Here is a 27,864-nt window from a genome sequence, read left to right on the forward strand (position 1 = left end):
TTATTAAAATTGTGAATGTAATAGAACAGGGACCAGGACTCACTGCTATATTCTCAGCCCTAGGACAGTTCTAGGAACTCAGTATTTGCTGAATGAATGGACACCATGTAAAATGCTCTTTTATGTCTGCCATTATACATTTACTTCTTTTGTTGTTTTACCACATCAGTCAATTATTTCAATTTGCTTATATAGATTTGTAGAAAGTCAAAGATGGAAATAAGAATAATAACAGCAACAATAATAACAGCAGCTGTAGCAGCAGCAACAGCAGCTTTGTTGAGCGCTTACTATGTGCCAGGCACTGCACCAAGGGCTTTGCATGTCTTATCTCATTTAATCTTCAAAAAACCAAACCCATCATAGTCGAGTCGATTCTATCTCTTAGCAACCCTGTAGGACAGAGTAGACCCTATAGGAGAGAGTAAACCATAGGGTTTCTAAGGCTGTAATCTTTACGGAAGCAGACTGCCACATCTTTCTCCTGTGGAGCAGCTGGTGGGTCCCAACCGCTGACCTTTCAATTAGCAGCAAAATGCTTAACTACTGTGCCACCGAGACACCCTTAATCCTCAAACGAACCACAGAATATTGTAACTATTATTATATTCATGTTACAGGTGAGGGCATTGAGGGATAGAAAGCTTAAGTAACTTAAAAAAAATCTTAAAACATGTAGTCTGGCCTCTTATTTCAGCGGTAATGAAACAGGCCCAGAGATTTAAATCTATTTACCTAACACTGCACAACAAAATGGTGTGAGATCTAGAATTAAAATTCAGATTGCCTGAATACTATCCTAAGCCCCTTTCTGCACTATATGTGTTGTAACTGTGTCATTTATGACTACATCCTGGGTGCATTTTCATATATTTGAAAATGTCACAGTGACTCTAAGAAGGGTTATAAACCCAAAAACCAAACCCGTTGCCATTGAGCCCATTCCAGCTCATAGCGACCCTACAGGACAAAGTAGAACTGACCCACGTGATTTCCAAGGAGAAGCTGGTGGATTCGAACTGCTGACCTTTTGGTTGACTGCCTAGCACTTAACCACCATGCCACCAGGGCTCCAAATCCTTTGTCATCAAGTCAATTCTGACTCATGGTGACCCTATAGGACAGAGTAGAACTGCCCCAGAGGGTTTCCAAGGAGCAGCTGGTGGATTCCAACTGCCAACCTTTCGGTTACCAGCCGAGCTCTTAACCACTGTGCCACCAGGACTCCTATAAGAAGGTAAACAGTGCAAAATACAGCCAGCCACGTTATTAAATGTCACCAATTTGAATGTTCCGGTTGTTTTTTTTTTTTTTTAAGGATGAGCAAGGTTACTTAGCCCTAGGGATGACTTTTGAACTTCAGAAAAGTAGCATAATATTAACAACCCCATTTAACAGCCCAGTTCACAGACACTTAGTGTGTTTCATCTGTCAGATATCTACTGAGCACTTACATGTGCCATACACTAAAAAATGCTCATGATAGAACTGTGAACAAAATAGATCTATATAGTGCTTTATGGTCAGGGTGAGCATATGGCCATGTGAAAAAAAAATCTCTGAAGCCAGAAGCATCAGCTCTACATTTGGGAAAAGTACAGAGCGATCTGAAAGCATTTAGAAAAGACCCCCAAGAGAGCAAAGAGTGGGAATTGGGACTTTGAAGTTCTCATGGAAGATGTTAAATGTTTGCCTCCTCTCTACCAGGCTTAGTGAATGCTGGAGAGAGAAAGATGAGCTGGATATTGCTTTTGTCGTCCGAGCTTGTGCTGTTTAGGGAGGGGATGTGGATCATGCCCAGTTGACATACAGCGTAATAAGTGCTATAATAAAAATATACACTAAGAACTAGGCAGTACTGTGACTGGAGGCAGGACACTTGGGAAAGACCACTCAGGCAGTGACATTTTGATCTGGACTTTTTTTTTTTAATTGTGGCAAAAATATATGTAACACAACATTTGCCAATTTTGATCTAGATCTTAACATGGATGAGTAAGGGTGTTGCAGAAGCACGAGGAAAATGAGGCGCTTTCAGGATAGCAAGTGCAAAGACATTAAATAGAATCCCCAGGTCCTTGAGTTATTAGTACCCATGAGGGTAAAACAAAGGTGCTTTCCTCGGTCTAAACTTTCATGGCTACAGATTGCAAAACAGAAGGTCACTTAATAGATTTCGAAACTTAAGGAATACATTAACTCACAAAATTCTCGCAATAGCCAGAAGAAGCACTGCCTCCTTATGCCGACATTGTTAACAGCACCAGCGCCTGCTGCTCAGGCCAGCTGGAGGGTTGAGTGTTGCTGGCTAGGTAATACTCACCAACTGATGTCCTGCCACAACTAGGTTTTTGCCAGGTTCCACAAACAGAATCTTAGTGTTCCATCAGCATCTAACGAGAATTACAGTCATTAGTTAAGTAAAGGAACCATTAGGTAAGGAGCAGAACAGACAACAGGCAATCCATCAATTCAGTAAATGTTGTCAGATGGTTTCTGGATGCAGGGCAGCTGTGCATCCAAGAAGAGAGAGAATATTGATGCCCTGTGCCCATGTACAAAGAGCCCTGGTGGCGCAGTGGTTGAAGTGCTCGGATGCCAACCAAAAGGTCGCTGGTTTGAACCCACCAGCAACTTTGCGGCAGAAAGATGTGGCAGTCGGCTTCCATAAAGATTACAGTCTTGGAAACCCTCTGGGACAGTTCTACTCTGTCCTTTAGGGTAGCTGTAAGTCAGAATCCACTCGATGGCACTGGGTGGGTAGGTGCTTATATATGTGTTTCTCAAATACAAGGGTGCTATAGTAAAGTTTTTAGGGATGAAAAGATGTCTCAAAATCCAGTAGTAAATTAAAGGGAAATTAAAAAAAAATACAAATAAATACAGAGTCATTACTTTGTTTCTAGAGTAGTCGTTGTCAAAGATAGGTCCCCAAGCCAGCAGCATTAACACTGTCTGGAAACTTGACAGAACTGCAGGGTCCCCATGCCACATCTACTGAATTGGACGCTCTGAGGGTGGGGCCCAGCCATAGGTGTTTCAACCAGCCCTCCAGGTGATTCTGATGCATGCTCAAGTGTGAGAACCACCGAACCAAACCAATGTAAACCTGTTGCCATCGAGTGGATTCCAACCATAGTGACCCTGTAGGACAGAGTAGAATTGTCCCATAGGGTTTTGAAGAAGCAGCTGATGGATTTGAACTGTTGACCTTTCGGTTAGCAGCTGGGCTCTTAAACCACTACCATCAGTGCTCTACGGCGACACTAGAGCACTTCAATTCAAGGTATTATAGTAGACCACATCATCAACATAATCTGAGCACTTGTTAGAAATGCAAATTCCTGGGCTCCACCCTGAGCCTATTAAATCAGAATATTTGGAGTGGAGCCAAAGAAACCGCACTCTAGCAAGATCCTTAGGTAAGATTCACTGGTAGAACAATTGGTTCTTGTCCTTGACTGAACATTTAAAACACCTGGGTAAGAGCCCTAGTGGCTTAATGTTTAAGCACTCGGCTGTTAACCGAAAGGTCAGCAGTTCGAACCCACCAGCCTGCTCCACAGGAGAAAGACCTGGGGATCTGTTTTTCTAAAGATTACAGCCAAGAAAACCTAATGGGGCAGTTCTACTCTGTCACATGGGGTTGCTATGAGTTAAAATCAACTAGATGGCACCCAACAACAACAGCATTAATAATATGAATCTTATTGTTAATATGTCATGTTAAAGTTTGCCTTTAAAATAAGTGGATCTGACTTTTCTCCCTGGCCTCCAAGGCTTTTTAACATCTGGTCCAAGTAGAACCTTTTCAAACATTTTTGTTAATACTCCTCATCTTGCCTCCTGACCCTCAGTTGTACTGCTGATTGTCCTGCCCAATAAAAGTACTCATTATCACTCCATGCACTTTTCCTTGAGGTGGCTTCATCCCTTGAAATGATCCTTCTTGCCCACTCTTTACCTAGGGAGAGCCTATTTAAGCCTTAAGGCAGTAGTTCTTAGCCTTGACTGCACATCGGAATTACCTGAGGAGCTTGAAAAACTACTGATACCTACATTCCATCTCTAGAAGTTCTGTGGTTTTGTGGTAAAACCAGGGTATAGGGATTTTGAAAAGCTTCCCAGAGTGATTTTAATGGGCAGTGAGTGAGAGAACACTGCTTTAAGGGCAAGCTCATACTCTACCTCCTTTATGAAATGGTTAATTCCTTTCAGCCTTCAATTTCCGATGCTTAGATCCCTGAATATGTATAGTTATGTTGAAAATACCAAACAAAATATGTATCCCACACACCCCTAAAGTATTAGGTAACAATCTATATGGTTATGTGAAGAGAATGCTGTGTGAAGTACAACTGAAAATAAGGTGACACTTTATTTTTAGTGAAGTTATGCAACATGATAAAATCCAGTGGTAGACATTTAAGAACAATAATAATAATATTTCTCATTTAAATACAAAATGCAAGTTTGCTATTTAACTGTTTGTTTTTTTAAAATTAAAATTTCCTCTAAAATAGTAGAACTTTTTATTAGGAGGCACTTCTAAAAAATAATGAGACCTGTTTGCACTAAGATCTCCATATAGATTACATTGAATTTGTAAACAATTTTATAAAATATAGGAACTAAGTGTATATTTAAAATAGGTATTTGTCAGAATAGATTGTGTGTGTTCTAAATGAATACCTATTGAGAGAATACATTGATTTTTTTTCTTTCAGTTTTCTAAGATCCCATGTCTGTCTCTTCAGAAGCAAAATGTCTTCAATCAGTTTTGTCTCAAAAGCTTCTTAACACCATGTAAATATGGTGATTTCAATCCTCTTATTTCTGTTTATCTCACCACTATTCTAATCTAGACATGATCAATGTCTTATCCTTTCTGCATTTCATAGGCATCAGGATCCAGAGTAATTGGGTGAGCTTGAGACAATACCAACAGTGGTGTTTTCCGAAAATTCAGCAATTGTTCATTTAAGGGATATTCATGGGCCACCAACTATGAACAAAGTACTGGCTAAGCAATGTAGGGGAAACAAAGCTGTATTGAATATGGCTCATGACCTTACACATATTAGACAAGACAGGCTGATGATGGGAAAAAATAAATAGCATTCCACATGGAAAAAAGGGATACTCAAGGTGGATATGAAGAACAATAGAGTAACCGACCAATGGGAAATAGACCTAATTCACAATGCATGCCTACCTGGAATTCTTTATAAATATGGTGACATTAAGTTCATCAGGAAGCTGGAACCCCAGAGGAGATTCAGCCACTGCCAGAAAATACCTTTCAGAGCAGGGAGAGGGAGAAATACTCCTCCTTCTCCCTTTTTCCCATCATTCAGTCTCCCACTAGTGTTTCGCATTGGCTGAATCCATCCAGAAATTAATTGGCAATTGAGTCTGGGAAATGTGGTTTTTAGAAGACCATGAAATGGATCTGATGGGAAATAGGTAATGAGTGGTACAACATCTGAGCTGTATGAGGCAAAAGTGAAAAGCAGGAATGATGTAGTTTTTCTCTGGAACATTTCACAAAGATGGAAAAGAAACATGTTTGCTCAATGAGTTATTCTGGCTGGCCCTCCAGGCGGCTATCCTATGAATTAGATTTTTAGGCCAAACAGAGATGATTTCAGATGTCACTGTCATATAGTCACAACAAAAATACTAGATGGGAATTAATATCAACTTGACCTGTCACAGGCATCAACTGTTCATTTTAAACCAGTGATCTTCATTGTAAATTTTGAAACTGCCAACAAAATTAGGACTGATTATATAGGTTAATATAATGGATTCTCCCCCCTAACATCAGAAGTTTACATCAAGTGATGAGTGCCTATGTAACAGTGGCTGTGCCTTATTCACTACATTTTGGGAAGTAATAATAAACCTTAACTTTCCTGTATTGCCGGCATCATACAAAACCAGACTGGGTTTATTCAGGTGTTCACAGAGCTATCATTTACTGAGTACCTCTTGTCAGAGCAAGGTACAGAGACTATAACTATAAATAAGACAGTCCCTGCTCTCTAAAGAGCTCTTAGGGGAGGCATCCAAGTAAGCAAGTAATTATAATACATTGGGATAAGTATTATCATGGTGGCAACTTCTGAGTGATAGCTGAACACGTAGAAGAAATATCCAGGTCTGCCTTGGGAGAGCCAGAGACTGTTGCCAAAAATAAAGCATCTGAGTTAGAGTTAGCTAAGAGACAAGGTATATTTTTGGGAGGGAAGTATTTCAAGCCAAAGTGGGTTTGAGCCTTGACTGTTTGGGTGACTCCAGGTATTTGAGTATAACTTCAGCAAAAGTTATGACTAATTTCGAGCAACTAATGTGATGTCACTCAACATAGTATTGGGAAGAGGTAGGCAGTATCACAGCATTCTATAGTATTTCTGCCAGATATATTTAGACACAGTATTCAATGGATACAACATTCAAATACATCCATTTAAATGTTTTTAAGTGCTTCATTTCACCCAATTCTTACAACATTCATTTGTTCATTCCTTTTTCTAAACAAATATATTTAGCACCTACAATGTGCAGGTCATGGTTCTAGGTGCTAGAATTAAAGCATGGAAAACAAAAACCAGATAAACATCTTTGCCCTCATTGAGCTAAAGCAGGTATTATTATTGTGTGCATTTTGCAGCTTAGGAATTAAATAACATGATTAAGATCACTCTGTTAAAACATGGCTGAATCAGAACAGGAAATCTGCATTCTGATTCTAAATTCAACAGATGATTACAACTATGTCACACAGTTGAACTGGATTTCTCAGACCTTCTCTATTTTTATCAGTGAACGGTTGAATAAGTGAAATGAATTTCTGTGACCTTTCAAATAAATGTGGGTCATTTTTCTTGGAAGCTTATCTGGAGTGAACTTTAAAATACTACAATTAATAATGATTATAATACCCTAGAACTCTGTGGCAACTTTGAAAGAACAGTAAGGATTCTCTCAATATATTAAATTAGGTTCTTCAAATGAATTAGTTATTATCTGAGAGTAGGGTATACTTTAAAATGGCATTAATTATATTAATCCTTTCAGGTCCATGTTGTTGTTGTCGTTAGGTGCTGTCAAGTCACTCCTGTATAATCTAGCTGCACTTCCTCCAGAACGGACTTGTTCATTCTTCTGGCAGTCCATGGTATATTCAATATTCTTCGACAACACCATAATTCAAAGGCATCAATTCTTCTTCGGTCTTCCTTATTCATTGTCCAGATTTCCCGTGCGTATGAAGCGATTCAAAATACCATGGCTTGGGTCAGGTGCTCCTTAGGCCTCAAAGTGACATCTTTGCTTTTGAACACTTTAAAGAGGTCTTTTGCAGCAGATTTGCCCAATGCAATACATCTTTTGATTTCTTGACTGCTGCTTCCATGGTTGTTGATCATGGATCCAAGTAAAAGGAAATATTTGACAACTTCAATCTTTTCTCCGTTTATCATGACATTGCTTATTGGTCCAGTTGTGTGGATTTTTGTTTTCTTTATGTTGAGGTGCAATCCATACTGAGGGCTGTGGTCTTTGATCTTCATCAGTAAGAGCTTCAAATCCTCTTCACTTTCAGCAAACAAGGTTGTGTCATCTGCATATTACAGGTTGTTAACGAGTCTTCGTGCAATCCTGATGCCCTGTTCTTCTTCATCTATTCCAGCTTCTTGGATTATTTGCTCAGCATACAGATTGAATAAGTATGTTGGAAGGATACAACCCTGACACACACCTTTCCTGATTTTAAACCAATAGTATCCCCTTGTTCTGTTTGAAAAACTTTCCCTTGGTCTACGTACAGGGTCTACGTGAGCATAATCAAATGTTCTGGAATTCCCATTCTTCCCGATGTTATCCATAATTTTTATGATCCACACAGCTGAATGCCTTTGTGTAGTCAGTAAAACACAAGTCAACACCTTTCTGGTGTTCTCTGCTTTCAACCAAGATCATTCTTATGTCAGCAATGATAACACTCTTTCCATGTCCTTTTCTGAATCCAACTTGAATTTCTGGCAGTTCCCTGTCGATGTACTACTGCAATGTGACAATTTTTAAATTATCTTCAGCAAAATTTTACTTGAATGTGATGTTAATGATATTGTTCAATAATTTCCACATTCTGTGGGATCATTTTCTTTGGAATGGGCACAAATATGGTTCTCTTCCTGTCACTAGGCCCCGTAACTACCTTTACAATGAAGAAATCATTGGTCTTGCAAAATTCTACCATGTGATCTCTGGCATCATTTCTATCACCAAGGCCATGTTTTCTAACTACTGATCCTTCTTCATTTCCAACATTCAAATTCCAGTCACCAGTAATTATCATTGCATCTGGATTGCACGTTTGATCAATTTCAGACTGCAGAAGTTGGTAAAAATCTTCAATTTTATCATTTTTGGCATTAGCGGTTGGTGCATAAATTTGAATAATAGTCATACTAATGGTCTTCTTTGTAGGCATATGGATATTATCCTGTCACTGACAGCATTGCGCTTCAGAATAGGCCTTGAAATGCTCTTTTGGCAATGAATGTGATGCTGTTCCTCTTCAATTTGCCATTCCTGACATAGTAGACCATATGATTGTCTGATTCTAAATGGCCAATACCACTCCATTTCAGCTCAGTAATGCCTAGGGTATCTATCTTCGAGCAATCCATTTCATTTTTGACAATTTCCAATTTTCCTAGATTAATTTTTCGTACATTCCATGTTCTGATTATTAATGGGTGTATGCATCTGTTTCTTCTCATTTTGAGTCGTGTCACCTCAGCAAATGAAGACCCTGAAAGCTTGACTCTATCCACGTTGTTAAAGTCAACTCTACTTTGAGGAGGCAGTTCTTCCCCAGTCATATTTTGAGTGACTTCCAACCTGAGGGGCTCACCTTCCATCCCTATATCAGACAATGTTCTGCTGCTATCCATAAGATTTTCACTAGCCAATTTTTTTGAAGTAGATTGCCAGGTCCTTCTTCCTTTGTCTGTCTTAGTCTGGTAGGTCTCTTTAACTCTGTCTACCATAGGTGACCTTGACTGTATTTGAAATACTGGTGGCATAGCTTCCTGGATTACAGCAATATGCAAGCCACTACAGTAAGACAAACTGACAGACGAGAGGTGGGCATGACCATAGACTCATAATTTTCTTTCTTCCAAAGAAAAATATTAAGTCCTGTCAATTTTCTCTACAAAATAATAAACTAAATTGAATATGTAAAACAAACAAAAAAACCCATTGCTGTTGAGTCGATTCCAACTTACAGTGACCCTATAAGACAGACTAGAACTGTCCCATAGTTTTCAAGGAATGCCTGGTGGATTTGAACTGCCGACCTTTTGGTTAGCACCTGTAGCTCTTAACCAGTATGCCACCAGGGTTTCCAAATTGAATACGTAGTCAACAGAGTTACTGCAATCCTGTTGTAAAGGAAATTTTAAAAACATTTATAATCTATAAATTTGAACAGATGCGTATTCTAGTAAATTAAAAATCTTTATTGCTTCCTTACCTAACCCAGTAAAAACCTTATCTTATTTCTCATAAAAGAAAAGCAAATTATATTGAAGTTATCTGCTGTGGAGAGCTGCTTGTTTACCAGAAACCTCCAACAGTATCAGCCAAAATTTGACTAACTCCCTTTGTCTTACTGTTATCGTTCAGGTACTTTTGACCCCTTTCTAATGCTTTTCCTGTCATATGCAATCTTCACCGCTATCTCTTCCTTCCACTCATTATAGTTGTCTATTTCCATGGTTTCTATCCATAGCCAGGAATTTGTCATATTGTTCATGATTATTGGATTACCTGACCTACCATCTACCCATTTCCAATATTCTCATTATACTACCATTTTACTAATCTTCTAAGAAATGTATCAGTCTCATTATATCATTTACCAGCTCAAAAAATGTCAATGGATTTCCAGTCTTCACAAGCTAAAGTTCACCTACATATTTTAATTTTCACATTCTGGGTTCACACCTCCTTTTCAGGTTTCCCATCTCTACCTCCTTAGAACCCTCAGGTCCCATCACCCTCATCTCATGCCTCGTATCTCATGTCCTCCTGATTCTTTCCTTATGGACTATGACACTTTGCCTGTCTTTTAATCTTCAAACTTCAGCTCAAACCATGACTTTTCTGTGAATACGTCTCTGATTTCTCCCATCTCTGACCTCCTGTAGCACCTTTTTTCATACATAACTTTTGGGACTTACTTAAATCTACATTTTTGTGATGTTTTTATTATATTGCTCTTTATTCGTATTATACCTTTCAAGTCTATTCATCTTGTTCCTACAACCACACTGTAAGGTCCTTTAGGTCAGATACAGCAAGAGAAGGCAAGAGTACATTGTTTAAATCTACACATACTGTGTAGATTCTGGCAAGTTAGTTAAACTAACCCCCATGAGCCTCAAATGCTTCATCTGTAAAATGGAATACTACTACTCAGCTCACAGAATTATTGTTGGAATTAAATAAAGATGGATATGAAAGGAATTTAGCAATGCTTGGCACCTAGTAACTTAACTAGTTGCCCTTGAGTCCATTCCAACTCATGGCAACCCCAAGTGTGTCAGAGAGGAACTGTGCTCTATAGGGTTTTCGATGACTGATTTTTCAAAAGTAGACCACCACGTCTTCCTTCTGAAACTCTTCTGGCTGGACTTAAACATCCAATCTTTTGGTTAGCAGCCAAGGGCATTAACTGTTTGCGCCATCCAGGGATTCCTGGCCCCTGGTAGGTACTCATTAAATGCTAGTCATTATTCTCTTTTTCTTCAAAGCTCTGCAATTCTAAATTCCTATTACCCTCTTTGGAGCCCTGGTGGTGCAGTGGTTAAGAGCTCAGGCTACTAAGCAAAAGGTTGGCAGTTCGAATCCAACAGCCACTCCTTGGAAACCCTATGGGGCAGTTCTACTATGTCCTATAGGGTGGCTGTGAATTGGAATTGATTCAACAGCACACAACAACAAACCTCTTTATATCTTTTCTAAAAATACATCCTATTTCAACTCTTGCCACCTGGACTCAACATTTCTAACCGCCCTTGAAGGGAAGGGAAAGCCTTTGAAGAGGGAATATCTATGCTTATTTACTTCTCAGAAATACAAGCTTCCTTGCTCACTCAAGGCGTATCTTCACTCATAGTCGTACCCATGTCAACCATGCCATTATGTTCTCAAATGGGCAGCAACAAATGTTCCTGAGCATTGGCAATTTTTTACATGGATCAGATCATTTTTTATTTGTTTTTGGTGAGCTGTATTTTACATATACACCAATGTCCCCATTATATTAAAAAAAAAATTAATTGTTTTGTGTAAACATCTTTCAACCAAGATCCATTTGACACCAGCAATGATGTCCCTCCTTTCACGTCCTCTTCTGAATTCGCCTTGAACTTCTGGCAGTTCCCTGTCAATGTATACAGCTACAGTAGTTTCTGAATTATCTTCAGCAAAATTTTGTTGGCATGTGACATTAAGGATATTGTTCGATAATTTCCATGCTCTGTTTGACTGGCTTTCTTTGGAATGGGCATAAATATAGGTCTCTTCCAGTTGGTTGGCCGGGTAGTGGTCTTCCAAATTTCTTGACATTGATGAGTAAGCGCTTCCAGCACTGCATCTGTTTGTTGAAGCATCTCAGCTGGTATTCCACCTGTCCCCGAAGCCTTGTTTTTTGCCAATCCCTTCATTATATTAGGCAACAGTAAAAGAAAATTTTTTCAATAGTCTTGTTTTTACTATAAACTCTCTCCATTTTTTATCATTCATAGAGACTAAAGATTTTACTGCTATCCAAATATTGAAGTATTTTGTTCTTATTGTAAAAAAAAAAGAACTACAGAGGTTCACTATGTTAAAACTTCAAGAAAGAACTGTTGTTGTTATCTCTAGTATGTAATTAGAGAGTCACGGGAAGAATGGCTCATTGGCTTGGGAAGCTATTTTTCTCCTGGGGCTGCCATGTTTTCTGGCTGAAACCTTCACCCTTAGTCAATCTTTGGACTTATAGTCCACCAGTTTTTGACATTCTTTGTTAAAATATACATACACCTGGAGAGTGAACGGATGCTGAAAACAAAAGTTTTTATGCAAATGACAATTTAGAATAATAACAACCATAGTTTTGTAGAACTGCCATAACAAGTACCACAATCTGGACAGTTTAAGACAACAGAAATTTATTCTCTCCCAATTCTGGAAGCTAGCAGTCTGAAATCAAGGTGACATAGGACAATGTTCCCTCTAAGGAAGAATCCTTTCTTACTTCTTCTAGCTTCTGGTGGCCTGAGGTGTTCCTTGCCTGTGGAAGCATAACTCCAATCTCTTCCTCCATCTTCACATGACCTTCATCTCTGTGTGTCCTTTTGTGTCCTCTCTTGCTCATATGAGGACACCAGTCATTGGTGCTTTTAAACAACAAAAGGCCCTAGAAAACATTTATTTGCTTGATTAAAACTACCTATTTGACATTTTGTTTTGATGTTCATCTTTATTTTTAAGCTTAGAATGACTATTTTATGTAAAAGAGATTCTATAACTGAAGCAAGACCCTCTTAATTTACCAACATTTATTTTATAGTTTTTTTTTGTGTGTGTATGTGTGTCTATACTACTTAATCAATATTTGAGGGAATCAAAATTCCTCTTGTTGGTACCATCATGGCAGCTTCAGAAAATAAGCATGGAATCGTATTCCTCTCATGGGAAGTTTCCCTCACACAAAATATTTCACAGTTGATTTTGTGTACATATTTACACACACACACATATTCACAGGTGGCAGAGGGAAGAATACTATTGTACTGATATGATTGAATGGCTAGCTGCCTTTAAACGAGATCTTTCAAAATAGAGCTTTTTATTCCTAGAAGAGATACCCAGGACTCATGTTCTTTCACTGAAAATCTAACCACATCCACCCCCTACTGCCTAACACCCCACATACACACTGCCTAAAGTCGAGGTTTATTGAAAGGCTTAGGTAATCAAAATCTTCAAAATATTCCTGAGTCTGACATATCCACCACCTCATTAAAATAGACAGGGAGTATGTCATGGATTGACTTGTGTCCCCCCAAAATATGTGTCAACTTGGCTAGGCCGTGATTCCCAGTATTGTGTGATTGTCCATCATTTTGTCATCTGATATTATTTTCTTATTGTTACAAATCCTACATATGTGGTATTAATGAGGCAGGATTACAGGCAGTTATGTTAATGAGGCATGACAATCTACAAGATCAGGTTGTATCTTCAATTTCTTTTGAGATATAAAAGAGAGAAGTGATCAGAGAGATAGGGGGACCTCATTTCACCAAGAAAGCAGCGCAGGGAGCAGAACGGTTCCTTTAGGCCCGAGGTTCCCGCGCTGAGAATCTCCTTGGCCAGGGAAAGATTGAGGACAAGGACCTTCCTCCAGAGCCGACACAGAGACAAAGGCTTCCCCTGGAGCTGGCATCCTGAATTTAGACTTCCAGCCTCCTAGACTGTAAGAAAATAAATTTCTTTTTTAAAACAACCCACTTGTTATATTACTGTTATAGCAACCCTAGTTAACTGAGAGAGTATAATGCTTGTTAGAAAATCATCTAAAGGCGCAGTGGTTAAACACGCAGCTGCTAGCTGAAAAGTTGGCAGTTTGAATTCACCAGCGGCTCTGTTGGAGAAGGATGTGACAGTTTGCTTTTGTAAAGATTACACCCTTGGAAACCTGATGGGGCAGTTCTGCTCGGTCCTATAGGGTCGATATGAGTTGAAATCGACTCTATGTCAACAGGTATGGTTTTTTATTTTACCATGTATATGGGTTTTTTATTTAATACCATTAGAAGATAGTGTTACATATTATCATGTATAGTGGAGAAACTGGAGCCCTGGTGGTACAGTGGTTAAGAGCTCAGCTAGTAGCCAAAAGGTCAGCAGTTCAAATCCACCAGCTGCTCTTTGGAAACCCTATGGGGAAGTCCTACTCTATTCTATAGGGTGGCTGTGAGTCTGAACCGACTCGAAGACCACAGGTTTGATTTGTTTTTGTTTTTTGTTTTTTTTCGGTTTAATGGAGAAATTGGTCACCAAGTTTGACAGTAATGATATATGGTATTGTCATTATCCTCTTTTTTTTTAATACATTCCCACAGAAATAGCTTGTTATTCGTTCATGACAATGATGTTTGATATTATAAAAAGTAAAAGATTTATTTCTAAACATTAACCAGTTCTTTGAGCAATCTTCCACAACTCCACAGTTTTCCTCTGATGAAAGCAACCAGTGAGCAATTCTCAGTAGTTCGGGAATGTCTCATCGAGTAAGTGGCATTCATGTCTCTTCACGTTTCAGTACATCATGGGCAGCGCTAAAGCCTAGCCTGTTGTTCACCTCTCAATCCTCATTATCCTAATAACACATCCATCCCAAGAAAGAATTCATTGAGACCAGAGGGGGAATACATATAATTTTTTATAGTACAGTATTTAAAATGAAACTGCTTTTGGCCTGTGTGGTCTCAGTGGGTGCGAGGCAAAATCCAGGATGCTAGCTCATCTCACACGGAGTTTAATAAAGGGTGTCCTATAAAAAGCTAATTTCTTGCTGGTAAATTGCTTTTTAAGTAATGCTTGCTGTTGCAAGAGGCCCTTTCATAGCACTGACTCTGGGAGCCATATTTGAAAGGCTAGATGTGCTCTGTGAGATAAGGTAGATTCCAGGTGGAATTCTTCTCCTTATGGGATGACAATGGATGTAACTAATATTGTCCTTTGAGACTAGTTTGCATGCAGTCGCTGGTACGGCACTGTTCAGCAGCCTGCTGCAGATAAGAGTGAGTGATGATGCCCTAGATTTTAATGGAACTTTTAGAGTGCATGCAGCAGTGGGGTGCAGTCTTCGGCAAAGAAAAACGAGCTGACTTGCAGGCATGAGAGGTCATCAAGAAAGATAAAGAAATAGGCCATCCACTCTAGGCTAGGCAAGGCTTTTTAGAGGATATTATGGAAATGAGCAAGAACCAATTTAATTTTTATAATGCCACTTCATTTAACTTTAAAATACAAGGTCAAGATACTGTGTTTTTCATAATGATTGAAGATTTGGAACACCCTTTCTGTTGAACCCTGCTGCATTTGTTTGGCAGAAAAGGAATGTGACAAGGAATAAAACTGGGATCAGAAAACAAAGAAACATGTTCCCTCAACTACCTGATACAAGTTTAAAAAGGAAAGAGAAACAAAAAAAAAAGGAAGAAAAAAAACAAAAAAAAACCCCACTGCCGTTGAGTTTAAAAAGGAAAGAGAAACAAAAAAAAAGGAAGAAGAATAATTCTGATGGACACTTTCACCCTTAAACTGACAGAGGGATTTAGTTTCCTAAGGCCCCATTCTTCCATTCTTTAAAGTTAGTTTGATCTGAGGATGGCAACATCTCTCTTTAAAAAAAAAAAAAAAAAAAAAATGTCTGCATGAGGTCAATGAGAAACACAGCCCTAGATCATACAGCAGAGTCCTTCTGGCTGAAATCTGGTATAAGAGGCTGATGTGATGTTAGGTTTATTTTTGCTTTCATTGTTTGTTGTTGTTCTGTTGGTTTTACCTGTCATTTGATAAACTATTTATTCCTGATAAACTATTCATTCCTAAATGTATTGAAACAGATGCAGGTCTTATAAAACTATCATACTTTGTATCTTGTTGGTTTTGTCACAATTTGATGCTACTAATTCTTAACATGCAATATTACATCTATATGTGCATGTGTGTATATATGTGTATGTATATATGGAGCCCTGGTAGCGCAGTGGTTAAGAGTTACAGCTGCTAACCAGAGATCAGCAGTTCGAATCCACCAGCTGCTCCTTGGAAACCCTATGTCCCATAGGGTCACTATGAGTTGGAATCAACTCAATGGCAACAGGTTTGGTTTTTGGTTTTATAAGTATATATTTAAATAAATAAATAAATATGTATTTGTATAAATTTACATATATATGCGTAAATATACATATATATTTTTATATATTTAAATAAATAAATATATATTCTTTATATATATATATATACGTATAAAACCAAAAACCAAACCTGTTGCCATTGAGTCGATTCCAACTCATAGTGACCCTATACGTACGTACAGGTATATATATATACGTATAGATACATTTATATAGTTTTTGTTAGGTGCCACAAGTTAGTTTTGACCCTGTGTACAACAGAACAAAACACTGCCCGGTTCTACGTGATCCTCACAATCACTGCCATGCTTGAGTCCATTGTCACGGTCAGTGTCAATCCATCTTGTCGACGATCTTCCTCTTTTTCACTGACCCTTTATTTACCAAGCATGATGTCCTTCTCCAGGGACTGATCCCTCCTGATAACATGTCCAAAATATGTAAGATGAAGTCTTGCCATCCTTGCTTCCAAGGAGCATTCTGGCTGTACTTCTTCCAAGACGGATTTATTCATTCTTCTGGCAGTCCCTGGTATTTTCAATATTCTTCACCAACACCGTAATTCAAATGCATCATTTATATATATATATACACACACATACACATACACACACATATGATTAATTTATTTTAGGGATCAAAACAAAAGTACTTTAAGCTTATGTATTTCTAGATTTTTTTCTGAATTGCAAAGGAGGAGTAACTGTGGTATAGTGCAAAAGATTTTAAATTTGCAGTCAGAAGATATATCTCTCCCACAAACTGTGTGACCTTAAATAAGTTCCTCTACTTACTGAATCTCCGTTTGTTTAAGGTTTTCTATAAAATGGGCACCTATTTAGAACCCTGAGGAGCACAGTTCTACTCTGACACACCTGGGTCACTATGAGTCAAAATCCACTCGAAGGCAAGGGTTTGATTTCTTTGTATTTGCTTATTTTTACCTAAACTGAAAAGTTCTATGCAAGTTTATAGAATTTTCACTTCCTGGAATTTTGACCTTACTTTTCTTGAAGAATGGTTGAATCTAGAAAGTTTTACTCCCCAAAAAACTTTTGGCTTTAAGAGAAGTATAGTCATATCTTTATGTTAAAAAAAAAAAAAAGTTCCCCTTGAGTGTGTCATAGTACAAATGTGCTCTGTAGTGTTTTCAATGGCTGATTTTTTGGGAGTCGATCTCCAGGTCTTTCTTCCTCCAACCTTTCTATTAGCAGCTGAATACATTAACCATTTACATCGCCCAGGGACTCTATGTCTTTTTATCTTTATACAGAATATTGATTATACATGTATGCCAAAATATAAGTTTCAAAAAGCACTCTAGGTGTTTTTAAAGATGGAGTATGCACAGAAGGAATTTTATAAGCTATGTTAAAGGGGTAAAAAATCAGAGGAAATGAAGATGATGAGAAAGTACTGAGTTGTTCTAAGTACAGAAATATAAAACTTCAAATTGTAGGAAAATGTGAGGTCAACTGATTTTTTTTTTCTCACAACATGGTTTAGGTAATTTAAAAATGATTTACATAAAAAGGGTAGACAATTCAAAGTTGTATATTTCTTCAAGTCTAAGATTCACCGTTATTCAATCAGCAGTCATTTTCCTTCCACCCATAAGAAAGCCAGTGAGAAAAGTCTGGAGAAGAAACTAAAAAATAAAACTTCATCCTTTGCTCTCAAAAAGCTGTATCTGGAATAGACAAGGTCAAGTTTTGCTTTGAATAGCCCATATTTTCCAGAGCTATCCATTATGACATTAAAACAGTTTGCTGAAATCTTTTTTCTGTGGGCATATCTGCCTAACCTGTTTTGCTGTCAAGTCAATTTCAACTCACAGGAACCCTATAGGACAGATTAGAACTGTCCCATAGGGTTTCCAAGGAGTGGACTGGTGCATTCGAACTGCCTACCTTTTGGTTAGCAGCCGAGCTCTTAACCACTGCACCACCAGGGCTCCATATCTGCCTAGGGTACAAAAATTGTTTAAAAACTTTGTTATCTCACTAAATAGAGTTTCTGAATCATAAACAGTAGCTTTAGAGATTGCAAAGACTCCAGGTGTCATGTATTTCAACCATTTTGCATAATTGACAGACACTGAGCTCCACTTCTTAAGATCAGGTGTCTTGTTGAAGACACATAATAGCATAGCTAAGTCAAGAACCTCTTGGGGTGAAAATTTTCGTTTATGCAATGGCTTTGTTTGGAATTACAAACAGTGCCTGTCTGCAAAGTTCAATCAAAAATCTTCTTTGCTCTGGGGGAGGAAAACACCTAGAAAAATTAATTTATCTTCCAGACTGTTGGTCCCAACAATCTAAAGAAATCTTTTCTGTAGCAATAAAGTTAAATACTTTCAATAGAGCCAGTAAAGCTTATGGAGAGGAGGACAAAAAATATCTTAGGTGTTTACCATACACATGGAGAAAGCTACAAGAATGAATCAGTTACAGGAGAATACATTTTAATAGCAGTGACAGTAATATTTGGGGGCAGTGATGGTTCAGTGGTAGAATCCTTGCCTTCCATGCCAGAGACCTGGGTTTAATTTATGGTCAATGTACCTGCTGTGCTGGAGCCCTGGTGGTGCAGTGGTTAAGAGCTATATGGCTGCCAACCAAAAGGTTGTCAGTTTGAATCCACTTGCCGCTCCTTGAAAATCTTATGGGGCAGTTCTACTCTGTTATATAGGGTCGCTATGAGTCAGAATTGACTGGATGGCAACAGGTTTAGTTTTTTTTTTTTTTTTTAATCTAATGCGCAGCCACCACCCATCTATCCGTGGAGGTTTGCGTGTTGCTATGACGCTGAGCAGACTAAGATGGTCAAATGTGCAACTGATCATAAAATGGCACAGGATCAGGCAGTGTTTAGTTCCAGTGTGTGTGGGGTCGCCTTGAGTGGGAGGCCAACTCAGTGAGAGCTAACAACAACAGTAATATTACTAACATTAAAGTTCTCGCTTATTCATTGTCTATTATATGCATAGTGACTAGGCACTTTATATCTGCTTTCTCATTCCATCTTTACCTTAAATCACATTTACAACAAATCACCTTTTCAATTTCAAAGGAAGGTCAATAAAGTGGAAGGGGATTATACAGGCAAAATCAGTGTAGTTGTATAATGTCCACTACATGGACTATTGCTGTCTAGAGGGCTCCGGCTTAGTTCCTCCTGGAAGACAAACAGAACTATCATTCATTTCTTCAAAAAAAAAAAAATTAAGGCCCCAGAGACAGCAATGCTGCTTATAGATAGACTGGAATGTGTGGTAAAAGGACACAACCTTTCATCATGGATTAAACAAACTGTAACTTTTCTTCAGTTTTGAGATTGAGAAGCTTAACCAACTCTCGAGTTTTCACTGCTAGATATAAAGATGATCTGTTACCCTCCATAACCTTGGTGAGGAAAAATCAGTGTTTCTCTCTGCTCTAGGAGGTGGATGACCAGGAAGGTGTCCATTCAAACCCCTCAGGATCCTTTTATAGTTTATTCAATATTCACCAAAGAAAAGTAGATGGGGTTCTTTTTATGGACACTTCTAAGAACACTTTATTTCATGAGCAGAGACAAACCTTTTAGTGAATAAATTGTTCCCTTTGTGCTCTTTGTGATAAACATCACCTTCGAGAACAAACACAAAGTAATGACATTGAATTAAAAGACACCAGAGAAGCAACAGTGACCAGAATTTATTAAAGTAGGACAGTGTGAACAGATGTGCCTTGCATTCAGCTCTGAAGATTACCAGGCTGAGCCAGGCTTTGGAGGGCATGATGAGCAGGGCATTCTGTGAATGGAAATCCCTGGTCAAGGTCCTGCTGCTCCCAGAAAATAACGGCTGGTAGAAAAACCTCACCTGTCTTTGCACGTGCCAAACTGCTTGCCACCTTCTATTACAGAATTTCGTTTCCAGGGAATGCAATCAAGAAAGCATGATCTCAATTCCTCACTACCACTCAGAATTTCTCAGAGCAGCAGGTGTGTAACAGTCTTCACTTTTGTGCAGCATGGAAAGGAGAGCTGATCACACATCATATTTTTCTCGCCACCGTTTTAAGGTTCATGTAATATCAGTGAAACCGTGTTACACTAGCACAGCCATGTATCCTTACTTCACGAATAAGTTCTTAGCGAATGGTGCATTAAATCAACATAATTGATTTTTACCTCTGATGATTTCAAAAAGATCACCTAAGACAAGCTTATTGAAGTTGTCACCGTTCTTTCTGCACCTTTGCTGTGCCAGGAGGAACAGATGGTAAAATCAAAAGCGATTAGAGGAATGGTGGGGTAGGAGTGACAACTGGGGGCCTGCTCAGTGAGACCTGCTAGCGGTTTCCCTGAGCAGTACTTTAACCCATGCCCATTCTAGAAATCTATACTCCTAAGTGGCTTGACGTCCTAGCCTCCCTCATGGTTCCTCTTCTAATTTTCAAATGTATTTGAGTGTTGTTTCTTCAGGAGTATTCTCTGTCCTGTTCATCCTAAAATTCAAGGATCAAATTTTAAAATGCAAATAAAAGCACCTACCCCCTCCCCTCCAGTTTCTTTTTGTTAAAGTCAGGTTTATTGAGGTATAATTCACATACAATGAAATTCACTCGTTTAATGTGTACAGCTTGACGAGTTTTGACAAGCAGATACAGTCAGTCCTGTAACCACCCACCACCACAATCAAGACGTAGAATATTGACATCACTTCAGAAAGTTTTCCCATACCCCCATTGCAGTCCATTATGCATTTCAGTACTCTTTTGGGCCTTCAAATTTGCCAATGAAATTTTTATGAAGGCAGAGCTTTTTTATCTATTTTAATGAAATAGTAAGCCTTCTGTGGATTCTTTTATTAATTTTATTCTGAAGGAAATCTGACCAGGTTTAAAAAAAAATCAGGTCAGGTTAAGATGTGATCCCAGTGGGAAAGCTCAACTATAGGCTATGATTTAAAATAGGAAAAACAGATACAGAGATTTGGGGCGGGGGTGGGAGGAGTTAGGCTCTCTGTTTTTAACTAGTTATCATATATCATCTTCATTGCTCCTTCACTCCATTCAAAATATGCCTATAGGTATGTATTTAATTGAGAAAGTTTAATCATATTAAAATTAATGTGATCAGTCAGAGCATCTGAGATAAAAGTACACAGTCATATTTTGAGAACATATTTAAGTCTCTGTAAATATGCCTGCACATATTGACAATGCTTACTATTCACTGAGTGAGTGCAAAGCAATGTAAATATTGTTTGGTCTATGAAGGAAGTTCCATTTCTGTAAGTTTGCATTTCTATAATGCCAGAGCATCTGGGATTCTTAAAGTAACAGATAGCTTTGTGTTTTTAATCATTGGAATACTCGATAGCGTGTGGAAAATAACTCAGATGACTTACCAAGTTTTTTTCCTTTTCATGTTGACACACTAAAATGTAACTTTTGTCACAGACTGCTGAACAGTGGCAGACCATAGGAACACTGCATTTGTGCCTTGTGGTGCTGGTTTTATTCTTATCCTCCCACTGCGTGGAATGGAGGCTCACTTCAGAACTTCATGCCTCACTGTCCATTGGCTTCTTGTGGATATAGTTTGAACGTAATTAGATGAATTCCATAAAGTGCTTTAAGCTCTTTGGAGAAAGATACTCTCGGAATAATTATTCTTAACTCCCACATGCTCTTATGATATAAACTATTCTGCCAGGAAATCCTTTTTAGGGATTATCACTTAAAATGAAATTTTCGTTATTAAAAGCAGGAAGAATATACAGCCACTGACACTAAAATAAGCTTTAGGCGGCTGCTTTTAAATATGCAGAAATCTTGAACTATGGAGCCACTCATGCCTGAAAATACTAAGCAATACTGAAAATTGGTAGCAAATTTGTAATATTAATCATTGCATTCAGTAGTAGTGGGGTGGGAACGATGTGCCTTTTAAAAGTAGATGCACGGATCTTTATTCCAGAAAAATGTAAATTTAGGCATAAAAAATACCAAAGATTATGCCAGGTGGATTATTTATAATTGAGATGTCCTTAATTTACTCAACTGATAACAATGAGTCTTTAAAGTTCTCAGTATTGGCTAGACGTAATCATCTGGGAAGCTCTAAAAAATACTGATGCCTGGGTCCCACTTGCAGAAATTCTGATTTAATTTGTCTTACGTGAGGCCTAGGAATGGGAATTTTTAAAACTTCTCTTGTAATTCTAGTGTGAAGTTTAGATTGGGGCCATAACTATAAATTTGAAAGAAGAAATTAACTTCCTCAGGACAGACGCATGAAGTAGATGCCCACTAACTGAAAATAAGATATTTTTCCCATGCTTATCTTGCTCATCAAGATCAAAGCTTGCTCTGATGAGGTAAGCTCATGGGCCAATCAAAAAGCATGAAGAAACCTAACGATCACCTGATCCAAGAACCCAGTTTTATAGATGGGGCACATAAGACCCAGAAGGGCAAACTGACCAGTCTAAGGTTAACCAGGCAATTGATTCATGCTTCAATATAAAGGTTAGCTTGCTACTTCTAGCCAATGCAGGCATCAGAATTATCTTTATGGTTTCACCCAATTGAGACATCTCTTTGCAGCAGTACTTGACAGAGGTTCTTTTATTTGGATCATTACAAGGGTAAAAATTGATTGATTGAAAAGAACTGAACCGACACTATGGAATGGAAGATATATAATTTAAAGTTATAAATGATACATATCCAAGGAAATACACAGACATTCCTCATTGCATTGGTGTAATTAGGACTGGTTATGTCTCAATGATGGCCCTGGTTTTAAAACAGTTCATCATTTATTATCCTGAATCACTATGTATTTTTGTTTATATTCACTCACTCATTTATTCAACATATTTTTATTGTCTTGGACCTGCTACATGGCTTGCAGGGTATTGGTGGTTCAGTGCCTTCCATATGGGTGACCATTCATCTGTCAGTTTGTCATAGTGGGGTGGCTTGCATGTTGCTGTGATGCTAGAAGCTATGCCACCAGTATTTCTAATACCAGCAGTGCCACCCTTGGTGGACAGGTTTCAGTGGACCTTCAAGACTAAGACAGACTGGGAAGAAGTACTTGATGATGTACTTCTGAAACATGGCCAGTGAAAAAACCATGAATAGCAGTGTAAGTAACATTGTCTGATATAGTGCCAGAAGATGAGCCCCTCAGGTTGGAAGTCGCTCAAAATACAACTGGAGAAGAGCTGCCTCCTCGAAGTAGAGTTGACCTTAATGATGTGCATGGAGTAAAGCTTTTGGGACCTTCATTTGCTGATGTGACACAACTCAAAATGAGAAGAACCAGCTGCAAACATCCATTAATAATCAGAATGTGGGATGTACAAAGTATGAATTTAGGAAAATTGGAAGTTGTCAAAAATAAAATGGAACACTTGAAGATAGGTATCCTGGGCATTACTGAGCTGAAATGGATGGGTGTTGGCCATATTGAATGAAACAATCATATGGTCTACTATTCAGGGAATGACAAATTGAAGAGGAATGGCATCACATTCATTGTCAAAAGGAACATTTCAATATCTAACCTAAAGTACAACCCTGTCAGTAATAGGATGATATCCATACACCTACAAGGAAGACCAGTTAATATGGTTATTATTCAAATTTGCACACTAACCGATAATGCCAAAGATGAAGAAATCGAGATTTTTTAACAACTTCTGCAGTCTGAAATTGATCAAACATGCAGTGAAGATGCATTGATAATTACTGGTGATTAGAATGCAAATTTGGAAACAAAGAAGAAGGATCAGTACTTGGAAAATATGATCTTGATGACAGAAATCATGCCAGAGATGGCATGAAAGAACTTTGTAAGATCAATGACCTATTCATTGGAAATACCTTTTTTCAACAACATAAATGGCAAATACGCATGGACCTCACCAGATGGAATATTCAGGAATCAAATCGACTAAGTCTGTCGAAAAAGGTGATGGAGAATCTCAATATCATCAGTCAGAACAAGGCCAGGGACCAAATGTGGAACAGACCATCAATTGCTCATATGCATATTAAAGTGGAAGCGGAAGAAAATTAAAACAAGACCATGAAAACCAAAGTACAAACTTGAGTATTTTGCACATGAATTTAGAGTCCATCTCCAGGAAATATTTGATTCATTGAATACTAATGACCAAAGACCAAACTAGTTGTGAATTGACATCAAGGACATCATACATGAAGAAAGCAAAAGGTCATTAAAAGGCCAGGAAGAATGAAAAGACCAAAATGGATGTCAGAAGAAACCCTGAAACTTGCTGTTGAACTTGGAGTAAGTAGCTAAAGTGAATCGAAGAAATGGCAGTAAAAGAACTGAACAGAAGATTTCAAAGGGTGAATCGAGAAGACAAAGTAAAGTCTTATAATGACATGTGCAAAGACCTGGAGTTAGAAAACCAAAAAGGAAGAACACACTCACCATTTCTCAAGCAAAAAAACTGAAGAAAAAAATCAAGCCTCAAGTTGCGATATTAAAGGATTCTATAGGCAAAATATTAAATTACACAGGAAGCATGAAAAGAAGATGGAAGGAATACACAGAGTCACTGTACCAAAAAGAATTGGTTAACATTCAGACATTTCAAGAGGTAGTATATGATCAATGACCGATGGTACTTAAGGAAGAAGTCCAAGGTGCACTGAAGGCATTGGCAAAAAAAAAAAGCTCCAGGAATTTATGGAAGACCAATTGAGATGTTTCTACAAATGGATGCAAAGCTGAAAGCGCTCATCATCCACGCCATGAAATTTGGAAGACAGCTACCCGGCCAACCATATTAGTGCCCATTCCAAAGACAAGTGATCCAACAGAATGTGGAAATTATTGAATAATATTATTAATATCACATGCAAATAAAAGTGTGCTGAAGATAATTCAGAAACCTTTGCAGCAGTACATCAACAGGGAACTGCCAGAAATTGAAGCTGGATTCAGAAGAGTACTTGAAATGACAGATATCATTGCTAATGTCAGATGAATCTTGGCTGAAAGCAGAGAATACCAGAAAGGAATTTTCCTGGGTTTTATTGACTATGCAAAGGCATTCAACTGTGCGGATCATAGCAAATTATGGATAACATTGCAAAAAATGGGAATTCCAGAACACTTAATTGTGCTCATGCAGAAACTGTACATAGACAAAGAGGCAGTTGTTCAAACAGAACAAAGTATACTGCTTGGTTTAAAATCAGGAAACGTGTGTCAAGGTTTTATCCTTTCACAACACTTATTCAATCCTATGCTGAGCAAATAATCCAAGAAACTGGACTATATGAAGAAGACTGCAGCATCAGGATTTGAGGAAAACTCCTAACAACCTGCAATATGCAGATGACACAACCTTGCTTGCTGAAAGTGAAGAGGACTTGAAGCACTTACTGATGAAGAACAAAGACTACAGCCTTCAGTATGGATTACACCTCAACATAAAACAAAAATCCTCAGGACTGGACCGATAAGCAACATCATGATAGACAGAGAAAATATTGAAGTTGTCAAGGATTTCATTTTACTTGGATCCAAAATCAGTGCCCCTGGAATCATCAGTCGAGAAATCAAATGATGCATCGGGCAAATCTGCTGCAAAAGAGCTCTTTAAAGTGTTCAAAAACTTTGAGAACTAAGTTGCACCTGACCCAGGACATGATATTTTCAATTGCCTCATATGCATGCAAAAGCTAGACTATGAATAAGGAAGACCAAAGAAGAATTGATGCCTTTGAGTTATGGTGTTGTCAAAGAATATTGAATATACCATGAACTGCCAGAAGAATGAACAAATCTGTCTTAGAAGAAGTACAGCCAGAATACTCCTTAGAAGGGAGGGTGGCAAGACTTTGTCTCGAGTACTTTGTACATATTATCAGAACGGACAAGTCCCTGGAAAAGGACATCATGCTTGGTAAAGTGGAGAGTCAGCTGAAAAGATGAAGAGCCTTGACAAGATGGATTGACACAGTAGCTGTAACAATGGTCTCAGATATAGTCATGATTGTGAGGATGGTGCACGACCAGGCAGTGTTTCATTCTGTTGTACATAAGGTCGCTATGAATTGAAATCAACTCAACAGCACCTAAGAATAACAATTTGGAAGACTATCGTTCAATTCCTAGCCAATGCACCTCATGTGCGCCTACCACCTATCTGTCAGTGGAGGCTTAGGTGTTGCTATGGTGCCGAGCACCTTTCAGCGGAGCTTTCATACTAAGATGGACTAGGAAAAAGGCCTGGTGGTCTACTTCTGAATGCCAGCCAATGGAAACCCTATGGATCACAAATGTCTGATTTTGAACCGTTCATGTGGATGGCATAGGACCAGGAAGTATTTCTTTCCATTGTGCGTGGGGTTGCCAGGAGTTGGGGGCTGACTGGAAGGCAGCTAACAGTGACAGAGAATTGCCTGGCACTGTATTGGATGCAAAGCATCTGCAGTGAAGGAGAGACAGTCCCGAAGTTTAAGGAATCAAGCCTTCTAGGTACTATCTTTTATCACAGCAGATATAAAATTGAAGGCCCTCTTTCTTTGCAATTATTCAGAATTCAGTTCTTAAATTATGGATTTTGTTTCAACTAGAGAAAGGTCAGCAACTATGTTTCCATTGATTTTGCTGTTTTTTGTTTCTAATTCCCACTACACAAATCTATGCAACTCAGGACATAGAGAGGGTATGATGTTCCCTGCAAGTTGAACTCTGAATAATATTTAGAGTTCATCATTGTCCTTTGGAGTTTGGAGTGATGGCTACTAAATAAAGAATGTTTGCAGATTAAATTGTTTCTGGAAGATTTCTCCAAATTTTCTACAGCTCTTTTCCCTGTGGGTGTTTCCTGATATTCATATATAATTATCTTGAGTAGAAAAATGTTGGTGCATCTGTAACTTTCTCAGGATTTAACTTTCTCTTAGTATTTCAAAAATTCACAGTCATCCTGTGTTGATTACGTTAGCACTAGCACTCTGCACAATTCTGATTCATATTATTTTCCTTATTTCCAATTTTTATTTATGGGGATGCCATGTTACTTGGCAGTTATAAAACCACGGCCAATTCACTTTTGTTAAGGAGCTCAGCAGTCATGTTTGTAAATTTCTGAATGTGGTTTGCACTCCCTTTTTGTCCTTTATGTTTTTCTATTTCTCAGCAAGAAAATTTTAGGGAAAAGAGGAAATGGTAATCAAATGCCATGGGTACTACATGAGGATGTCATTAGTAGTATTAGGGAGAAATAGAAAACAGTGGTAAAGATGCATTTATCAAGTAAATGAGCTCATAAGATTCACTGTGGAAGCTGGCCCTTCTGTGAAAAGCAGTTAATATACAACCGCAAAGCTGTATCATATCAATTTGGCTTTAACCTTTAAGGTAATGTGAAAATACGGAATTGTTTTGTGGATTTCACCAAAAAAACCTCATTTTTTTAAATTACCATCAATTAACATTTACTCAGTGACTACTAATGAGAGAAACATGATTTGTTCTTGAACAGAGCTAGTTATTTGCTCTATTATTCCTTCTCTTTCTCCTGCCTCCCTGCCTTCATTTCTTCCTTCCATCCAACAAAGTATATAGAACAATATTTGGTTAGTCAGCACTGGCCTCTTACCTCAAATCTCCAAAGATGTCCTAGAAATTAACTACAAAATGGGTAACTTTTCAATTTTTGTTTGTTTTTTTTTTCTTATCAGGAAAATATTAAATGTTCATCGTAGGATTTGAAAAATAAAGGAGAGTTTACAGAAGACAAAATTAGTTATAATCCTACCAACGTAGTGGCATTTTCTTTTTTGCTTCAAATGTATTCATTATTCTAAGGCAT

The 27,864-nt window shown here is 38.1% G+C and overlaps 1 protein-coding gene across 12 annotated transcripts in view; it reads left to right on the top strand.

Moving 5' to 3' along the window:
- DMD (dystrophin) overlaps positions 1-27,864 on the top strand; it is a 2,447,064-nt gene that overhangs the window by 1,427,386 nt on the left and 991,814 nt on the right. The gene's annotated exons all lie outside the window — the stretch shown is intronic.

This window comes from Elephas maximus, chromosome X, assembly GCF_024166365.1.
Source record: "Elephas maximus indicus isolate mEleMax1 chromosome X, mEleMax1 primary haplotype, whole genome shotgun sequence".
In the NCBI taxonomy this organism is placed as follows: Eukaryota; Metazoa; Chordata; class Mammalia; order Proboscidea; family Elephantidae; genus Elephas; species Elephas maximus.